Raw genomic sequence first — 9,269 nt, 5'->3', positions numbered from 1 at the left:
TCACTTGCCCTCCGCCACGATCGCCGGAATCACCTTCGGCTGCTTGGAGACCCGTCGCGTTCGACGCCGCCCCGGCCATGCAGAGGCGGGCGCGAGCTCCGCCCCGGCCATGGGCGCGGGCGAGCTCCGCCACGCACAGGCGGGCGCGGGCACGGGCGAGCTCCGCGTCTGCTCTGCTCCGCGCGTCCGCCCTCGAGCGCGGCTCCGCCCCGCTCAGCCACGCCGATGCCGCACCGATCTGGCCGTCCCCACTCGCGCGCTGCTCCGCCTCGCCTCGGGCGCGTCCGACCTCCTGCGCACGGCTCCGCGGCACTCCCGGCCGTCCCCGGCTTGGCCACGCCTGGCCCTCCGTCCGCCCGCGTCACCGCGCCTCCTTCGCGCGGCTCAGCCCGTTCCAGCCCAGCGCCCCGCCGATGGACCGCGCCCCGGTGGCTCCCTGCGCCCGCTACCGCGATGGGCCCGACCGGCTTGCCGCTAGCCGACCGCGCCGCCTCGGGTCAGCTCCGCCTTTACCCGCGGCTGGGTTCTACGCCTCGCCTCCTCCTGCTTCGCGCCTCGCCGGGTCGCCTCGCCTCCGCCTGCTTCACGCCAGCCGGCTCCCGCCGTAGGCAGCTGCCCGTCGCGGCCGACTGCCCAAGTCCGGTTGGGGCGCGGACGAGCTCTTCCTCGGCGCGAGTGAGGGAGTGAGAAGAGAGTTCGTTTTTTCTTGCATGTTGCATGTGGTGGGCCTACGCAGGAGAAGGAAGGAGAGAGCATGGCAGTGGGCCTTGCAGCAGCTAAAAATAGCGCCGACGCCCCCAGCTGATGCCCAGTTTTCTGTGTTTCGCTTGCCAGCGCCGGCCGTAGTTTTTGCTATTACCGGCGCAAAACGACCACGTGGGGGTGCGGCTGGGACCATTTTTGACCGCCGGCGCAGAAAAAATGCTCCTGGGGGGCTTCCTGGGAGGCCTGGTGGAGATGCTCTAAGGGCGGACCAAGATGGTGGCGTGTACCCAAAACTTAAGGGTGGAGACGGAAGAGCGCGGGCGGCGGAGAAGACCCACTGTCCGCGGTGAAGCCGGCAGCTCCAGCCTCTAGAGCACGGCGTGGACTGCAGGAGAGAATTTAGAGCGGCGTTGGGATTGGAAAGGGTGGAAGTCGGTGCACGAGAGTGGCAGCTTGGAGAAAAGAGACGATCGCCTCTCCAAAGGCCGCACTGAGAGGTACTTCCTCCGTTTCTTTTTAGTTTGCATAAAAGATTTGGTCAAAATTAAACTTTGTATAGTTTGACTAGCTTTGTAGGAAAAGATATTGACATTCACACTATGAAATCAATATTATTATATGCATGATGAAATTAATTTTCATAACATATAACTTTTGTATTGTAGATGTTGGTATTTTTTTCTATAAAATTAGTCAAACTTTATAAAATTTGACTTTGACCAAATCTTATATATGCAGACTAAAAACGAAACGGAGGGAGTACACACGAGAGTCAGACGACTCACGGGCCCCTCTATAAATCGCGCACACTCTCCTTAAACCCTTACTAAACCCCGCCGTCCCTCTCGACCCCATTTCCCCATGGACACGCTAGGGTTTTCCACCATGGCGTCGACATCGCGCGCGCTCCTCCTATCCAGGCTCTCATCCCTCCCGGCCGCCGCCTCTCACTTCCTTCGCCCGCCCGCCTCTACGGGGACCTTCCTCCTGGCGGCGCTGGTCCCGGCCCTAACACCGGCACCCGGGGCAGCGGCTAGGCGGTTCGCGGTGCAGCCCGCGGACTCAGCCTCAAACTGCAGCAACCGTGCCCCCGAGGACAGGCGATCCCCGGGTGTGACTACGAGCACTGGATGGTCATCATGGAGTCGCCCCCCAGGCGACACCAGCAACCCCGACATCCACCGTAACGAGATCATCGACGGCTACATCAAGACCCTCGCTCAGGTCATCGGAAGGTATGCTGCCCCCTCACCTCACCCTTGATGGGTTAGTGGATCTGGATAGGGTAAGTATGATAAAGTCATTTATGCACTATTTATAGCATATCTGTATCTCAAATCTATCCTATGTCGTTGGAGTGAAGACGAAGCAAGGATGAAGATCTACTCTATGTCACAAAGTTTCTCTATAGGTCGATCTACATGGAACCTCTTATCTTCAGCCTTCCGACGTTGCTTTGAGATCCGTACTCTCTAGCTAACTTACAACAAGAATATTTCTCTTTTTTGTTTCTCTCAAATGAAAGAACATATAGACTTGAAACTTTGTAGATCAAACAAACTTTACAACTTCAATGTGTGAAAAAACTTTCAGATTTTTTGGACCGACATAAATAAACAAAATAAGGATTTTTTTGTTAAAAAAATAATTTTTAGCATTTAAAATCCATGAAAAAAATCTGAAAGTTTTTTCTCACATAGTAATTATAATGTTTTGTTGTCCTGGAAAGTTTGAAGTTTATACGTTGTTTCGTTTGAGAGAAACAAAAAAGACAAATATGCCTGCATGGATCACAATGCAAAAATGAATGGCTAAGATAAGGGGTACCACGTAGCTCGACCTACATAATGTTTTTCTTTTGGTGCCCTACTATCTGACGAACTCGCCGGCAAACTCAGAGGTATATTGATCATTACATGAAATTCGTGTATGTGATCTTTTTATGAAGGTGACTTCAAATGATCTTGTGTTAAATGCCACTAATTTATTATTTTCAGAGTTGCCTAAGGTCCATTGGGTTATTCCCGATTCATACGTGGATGCAAGAAATAAGGACTATGGAGGTAATGATTATGTACTATCTGACTAAATATTCACTATAATAATTTGAAATGGTTGTTGCTTTTTCCCCTCACCAGGTAACAGATTTACCACTCTGTGTGGTACTATATGATGTTGTGTTATGATGACTATCTCAGTTGCAGGTTCCAGATCTAGGAATTTTGAGAAAATTTCCTTTAGCACATGTTTTTAGGAATTGTATTCTTACTCAAAAGGCTTAAGATTGTTATCCTGTCAGAATATTTTTTTCATTTATTAATTAACGATCATCATTGGTATCTTATTTGTGCTGCTAATTGCTTCTGTACCCATTTGTATTATAGTTAAGCATTTAACTGTTTAGTGATGAACATCTCATTGTTGTTGTCATGTGGAGTTTTCTAGTATTTGAGTGTAATCTTGACTGCTCTCTGTAACTTCATTCCTATAGTATGTAGTAAAGGATGTCACCAATATCTAAGATATCTATTCAACTCACAGAAATGGTGAATGATAACAACTTTGTTTATTTTTAATTGAAGTAGGAGCTTATGTTGGCCACTGTAACTTTTTGGCAGGCTACCAACCAGTAACTTCTATCTTTTGATGAAACCTGAATATTACACAGTACACTCAAAATTGATATGACAGTGCTTCTGTAGTTGCTAGTTTTTGTTTAAAATATACATCGCCCCCCTAGTGGTATGATATTTTGGCTGCCGTTTTCTTTCTTATTATGGAGTTATACCCTAGATTAAAGATGCAAATCTATATATAATGAGTATCTAGCCTATCAAGTGCTTTGTGCAAGATGATTTATCGTATTCGGAAGTGTTTGTCATTCTGTACTGGCATTTTGAGCCCCTTGAGGTGACACTTTCAACATTTTAACCTGCCATGTCTTCCCTGGATTATTTGGGCTTGTGCACTTTCTTCAGTTTTCATCCCTGTCCATATTGTAAGGAGAGTGTATTTGATGCCTTCTCTTGGAACCATTCATAGATGGACAGGCTGTTCCTTACGACCCCAAATACCATGAGGTGTGGGTGAGATACAGTAAAATTGGCACCTAGTGTACTCATAGGCATCCCAACTTTAACACACAGTCCTACCGGAGCGGGCTTGATCCACCAAGTTACCAGTTTCCCCCATAGGCAACCCAAGCCACTAATGCGGCAAATTTGAGAATTTTGACCTGTGGATGAAATCATTTCACAAAATGAACTGTCCCTAAAAACATTTCACTCAGCTGACCTTTTTGGGCCAGGCGTGCAGTCAGTCAGGCGCTGCACAATGTAGTGTGGCGCCTTCGTATCGGGCGCCACTCAAAAAGGTCAGCTGAGTGAAATTTTTTTAGGAGCACTTCATTTTGTGAAATGATTTTATTCATAGGTTAAAATTGTCAAATTTGCAACACCGCCCCACCTGCTTACGAAGGCAGGGACGGGCCAGGGAGGCAGAACACTGCTAGAAGATTGCCGGTAGGAAAGTTACTACGGATTTTATGCATATATTCTCTATCCATGCTAGTGTTCTGAGAAACAGAATTACTAGAGCTTAGGCACGTGCTCCCTTGTTTCTCTCCATGTTGAAATAAATACAGTGTTGAGTAAGTTATTCGTATGGTGCCAGGATAAACAAGTGCCTCATGGTGCCAGGGTTTAAAATGTTCCTGCCGTAATGTATAGCAACAAGTTCTCTGTGCCATTCTTGACTAGAGTGTGTCACTGCATTTATGCCATGTTTCACCATCGTTTTGTTCTTCTGCGGCTAGTCAGTCTTCCATCCCAAACCAAGCCAAGCTGCCAGGGTGTGCCATGGCTTGGGCTATTGTGCATAATATGTATCCAAATTGTGTTGTTTATTATCCTTCGGGCCTGCTGGCTACCTAGACAATGATCATGTCTTGGCCACCGGCGCCGTATGCAATTTGTAACAACATTTTGTTTCTCTTAATATACAGGCAGTCAACTGCCAATTCATCGGAAAAAATATATGAAGGGGACTAACAGATGATCACCTGGAGCACCCCGTCCCTTTCAATTTCTTCACCCCCAGTCATTCGAGTGGTGCCATAACGCAGAGGAGGCTACTCCACAGGTCAGAAATGTTAAACTCAGACATGCAGGTTAGCAAACCGCACCAGGAGTCCTCGGTTATTTAGCTAGGAGATGTTTATCTTCTGTAACTATAACTCTATCTCTACCTAGCTTATTCTCCAAGTTGTAATCTCTCCCGTATCTCAACTGTATGCGATCTCCAGGACTCGCACCCCTGCCTAATATATACGCAGCGTCTCCTCTAGTCGAGGTAAGACGTTTTCCGCTATCACACATGGTAGTCAGAGCCTTCCTTTTCCCATCTGAAGCTTTTGTCGAATCCATCTAAGCCTAGCCATGTCTTCCTCCTCCGCCTCCGGTGCCTCCTCCTCAAACCTCAATAGCCAGGTCACGGAGAAGCTGTCCCGCACGAACTACGTGCTATGGCGAACACAGATCACCCCCCAATTGCGTGGCGCCAGCGTCTACGGCTACGTCGACGACACCACACCGGAGCCGGCGAAGCTCCTCATCACCACCAAAGACGGCAAGGAGACTTCATCACCCAACCCTCTCCACCCTGTATGGGCCCGGGAGGACCAGCATGTCCTTGGCTTCCTGCTGGCCAACCTCACAAAGGAGGTTCTGGTGACGGTGACCACGGTCACCACGGCGAGCGCGCTCTGGACGATGCTCGCTACCATGTTCTTGTCGCACTCGGCGAGCCGTATCAACAACATCCGCACCTCCCTCATCAACGCGCAGAAGGGTAATCTCTCGGTTGCCTCTTACTTTGCTGCTATGCGCGGATATGCAGATGAACTAGCCGCGGCGGGCAAGGCCATCCAGGATGACAAACTAGTCTCCTACATCATCCACGGGCTAGACACCGATTACCAGCCTCTGGTATCTGCTCTCGACGCTTGTGTCACCCCCACTCACACTCGATGAACTCTACGCCATGCTCTCCAACTTCGACCAACGCGTGGCTCATTACCACGGGTCCGGCGGCGGCGGCTTCAAATCTTCAGCCAACATGGCGTCGCGTGGGCGGGGTGGCGGCTCCTGTTCACGTGGCCCTCCTCGCAACAAAGGGCGATCTGGTGGCGGTGGCAGTGATCGTGGCTCCTCTCCTCAGCGCGCAGGCGGCAGAGGCCGTGGCCGTCGCGGTCTTGGCAGCGGAAACAGGACGCGCCCCGACACTCCACGATGCCAAATCTGCGGGAAACCTGGACACACAGCAAGGGATTGCTGGTACCGGTACGAAGAGGATGATGATGATTCCCAGGATGATGACAAGGTTGCTGCGGTGGCTGATGGGTCCTACGGCATCGACACAAATTGGTACGTCGACAGCGGGGCTACAAACCACATCACGAACGAGCTTGAGAAGGTAACCATGAAGGAAAAATATCGCGGCAAAGATCAAATCCATACTGCCAGCGGAGAAGGTATGGGTATAAGTCACATTGGTCACTCTATATTTCGTACCCCTAGTCGTAAACTACACTTTAACAGAATCTTGCATGTCCCTAGTGCACACAAAAATCTTCTTTCCGTACATAGAATTGCCATTGATAATTATGTCTTTCTCGAATTTCATCCTTTTTTCTTTTTGATCAAGGATCAGGCAACGAAGAAAATCCTCTATCAAGGTAGATTTGTTCGAGGGCTCTATCCGTTATTCCGGAGTTTAGAAGATTCAATAAGCAAGCTTGTGGTGCTATCAAGCTGTCGTCTACTCGATGGCATGATCGTTTAGGACATGCCTCTTTTTCTTTAGTTGAAAAGTTACTTAGGAAAAATAAGCTCCCGTTTGTTGGTGAGCATCATGCTGAAACTATTTGTGATTCATGTCAACAAGCTAAAAGTCATCAATTGCCGTATCCCATCTCTACCAGTATTTCTACCAAACCATTGCAACTTATTTTTTCCGATGTTTGGGGTCCAGCCCCCACTTCCGTTGGTAGACATACGTATTACGTCAGTTTCATTGATGACTACAGTAAATTTTCCTGGATCTATCTTCTTAAGAGAAGATCAGATGTATTTCAAGTTTTCCAAAATTTTCAAGCGCTCATTGAATGCAAGTTTGATAGCAAAATTATCGCTGTCCAATCTGATTGGGGAGGGGAATATGAAAAGCTAAATTTCTTCTTCCAAAATCTTGGCATCTCACATCACGTGTCCTGCCCGCATGCTCACCAACAAAACGGGTCCGCTGAACGCAAGCACATGCACATTGTCGAGGTTGGTCTTGCTCTTTTAGCAGGTGCCTCCATGCCTCTCAAGTTTTGGGATGAAGCTTTCCTCACGGCTGTTCACATTATCAACATGCTACCTAGTCATGTCATTAACAATGAAACTCCGGTAGAAAGACTTCTTCACACTAAACCAGATTATAAGTCTATCCGCGTCTTTGGGTGTGTATGTTGGCCCAACCTACGTCCATACAACACTCGCAAACTCATGTTTCGCTCAAAACAGTGTGTCTTCCTAGGATATAGTGCCCAGCACAAGGGGGTCAAGTGCCTAGATGTCTCCACTAGCCGTGTCTATATTTCACGTGACGTGGTCTTTGATGAAACCAAATTTCCGTTCGCTGACCTCCATCCCAATGCTGGTGCACTCCTAAGGAAAGAAATCCTCCTTTTGCCTCCTCACCTCACTAGTTTTGATCAAGGGGGGCCGAATATAGATGATTTATTGTTGACTAACCCATCTAATGAAGTGCATGAGGTTTGTGTTGATGAAACAGAAGAAATCCGTATGGAAACTGAAGAAAACGGAGCTCCAACAGTGCCATATCCCATGTGTTTCACCAGGGGAGACAACCCGCCCTCGGGATCCGCTTGGCTGCAGCGAACCGAATCAGCCTCGGGATCGCCTCCTGATTCTGCGTCAGGGGCAGGCACCTCGGGATCGCCTCCTGCTGTCGCGGCTGGCTCAGGCGCGTGCGTGGCATCTTCCTCAGGCCCACGTGCCGGCCCCACGGGGGTCCCGCAGGCACAGGCGCACAACGCCCCGCACCAATCAGGCGGTACGAGGTACGCCAGCCAGCCCGTCACGTACATGCGGCGCGATGGCGCGCGGCGCAGGGCTGGCGGTCCGACCGGCACAGCAGCCCAGGCGGATGCGGCGGATGCGTCATCATTATGCAATGATGGGCTGCATGCACATGCAAATGTTTCAGCGGGATCTTCTGTGGCCGTTCCAGGAAATTCACTTCAACACACAGCCGCAGAAAATCAGTTAGAATCTCCCTCGGGATCTGATGCGGTACAGGAGTAGTTCCCTGGATCTTCTGTGCCTGATTCGGCTTTGCCTCAACAGCGGCGTACACGACTGCAACAAGGGGTAATACAACCTATTAATTATAAGCATATGACCAAGTATGGTATGGTTTGCTCCACAGGTGAACCAGGTGAGCCCAATACCCTTGAAGCAGCACTGTGTGATGAGAAGTGGAAGAAAGCCATGCATGAAGAATACATGGCATTGAAAAGAAACAAAACGTGGAATTTGGTTCCCCCACAGCAAGGTAAAAATTTGATTGATTGCAAGTGGGTTTTCAGGATTAAGAGGAAGGCTGATGGAACCATTGATTGTTACAAGGCTAGACTAGTTGCAAAAGGGTTCAAGCAGCGATATGGCATAGACTATGAGGACACCTTCAGTCCGGTGGTAAAGGCAGCCACCATTCGTCTTGTCCTGTCTATTGAAGTCTCTAGAGGATGGAGTCTCAGACAACTCGATGTTCAGAATGCGTTCCTCCATGGCGTTCTGGAAGAGGAAGTGTATATGAAACAACCTCCTGGGTTTGAGAGTAAGAATGCTCCTTCCTATGTATGCAAACTTGATAAAGCATTATATGGTTTGAAGCAAGCTCCAAGAGCGTGGTATGCTCGTCTCTGTCACAAAATGCAAGCACTAGGTTTTGTTCCTTCCAAGTCTAACACATCATTGTTCATCTACAACAAGTCCAACACATGCATATTTGTCCTTATATATGTTGATGATATTATTGTGACTAGCTCATCTGATGAAGCAATCACAGGACTTCTTAAGGATTTGAGTGCAGACTTTGCTCTAAAGGATCTTGGTGACTTGCATTACTTTCTTGGGATTGAGGTGAAGAAACACAAGGATGGACTTCTCCTCTCACAAGAAAAATATGCAACTGATCTGATTAAGAAAGCTGGACTGCAGGGATGTAAGCCCTCACTTACCCCATTATCTAGCTCAGAAAAATTATCTCTTGTAGAAGGTGAGGCTTTGAATCAAGAGGACAGCACCAAATACAGAAGTCTGGTAGGAGCCCTTCAGTATCTCACACTCACCAGACCTGATATTTCCTTTGCTGTAAACAAAGTATGCCATTTTCTTCATGCACCCACCAATGTTCATTTGACAGCTGCGAAACGTATTATTCGATATGTTAAGCATACTTTGAGCTTGGGACTGAACTTCAGCAAATCACCATTC

At 48.5% G+C, this 9,269-nt stretch overlaps 1 pseudogene; it reads left to right on the top strand.

Moving 5' to 3' along the window:
* Nucleotides 1–1,590: 1,590 nt before the first annotated feature.
* Nucleotides 1,591–4,754, top strand: LOC123101454 (multiple organellar RNA editing factor 6, mitochondrial-like; annotated as a pseudogene).
* The last annotated feature ends 4,515 nt before the right edge of the window (nucleotides 4,755–9,269 follow it).

This window comes from Triticum aestivum, chromosome 5A, assembly GCF_018294505.1.
Source record: "Triticum aestivum cultivar Chinese Spring chromosome 5A, IWGSC CS RefSeq v2.1, whole genome shotgun sequence".
Classification (NCBI taxonomy): domain Eukaryota; kingdom Viridiplantae; phylum Streptophyta; class Magnoliopsida; order Poales; family Poaceae; genus Triticum; species Triticum aestivum.
The sequence above is the reverse complement of the archived record's forward strand: the minus strand, read 5'-3'. Positions and strand labels throughout refer to the sequence as shown.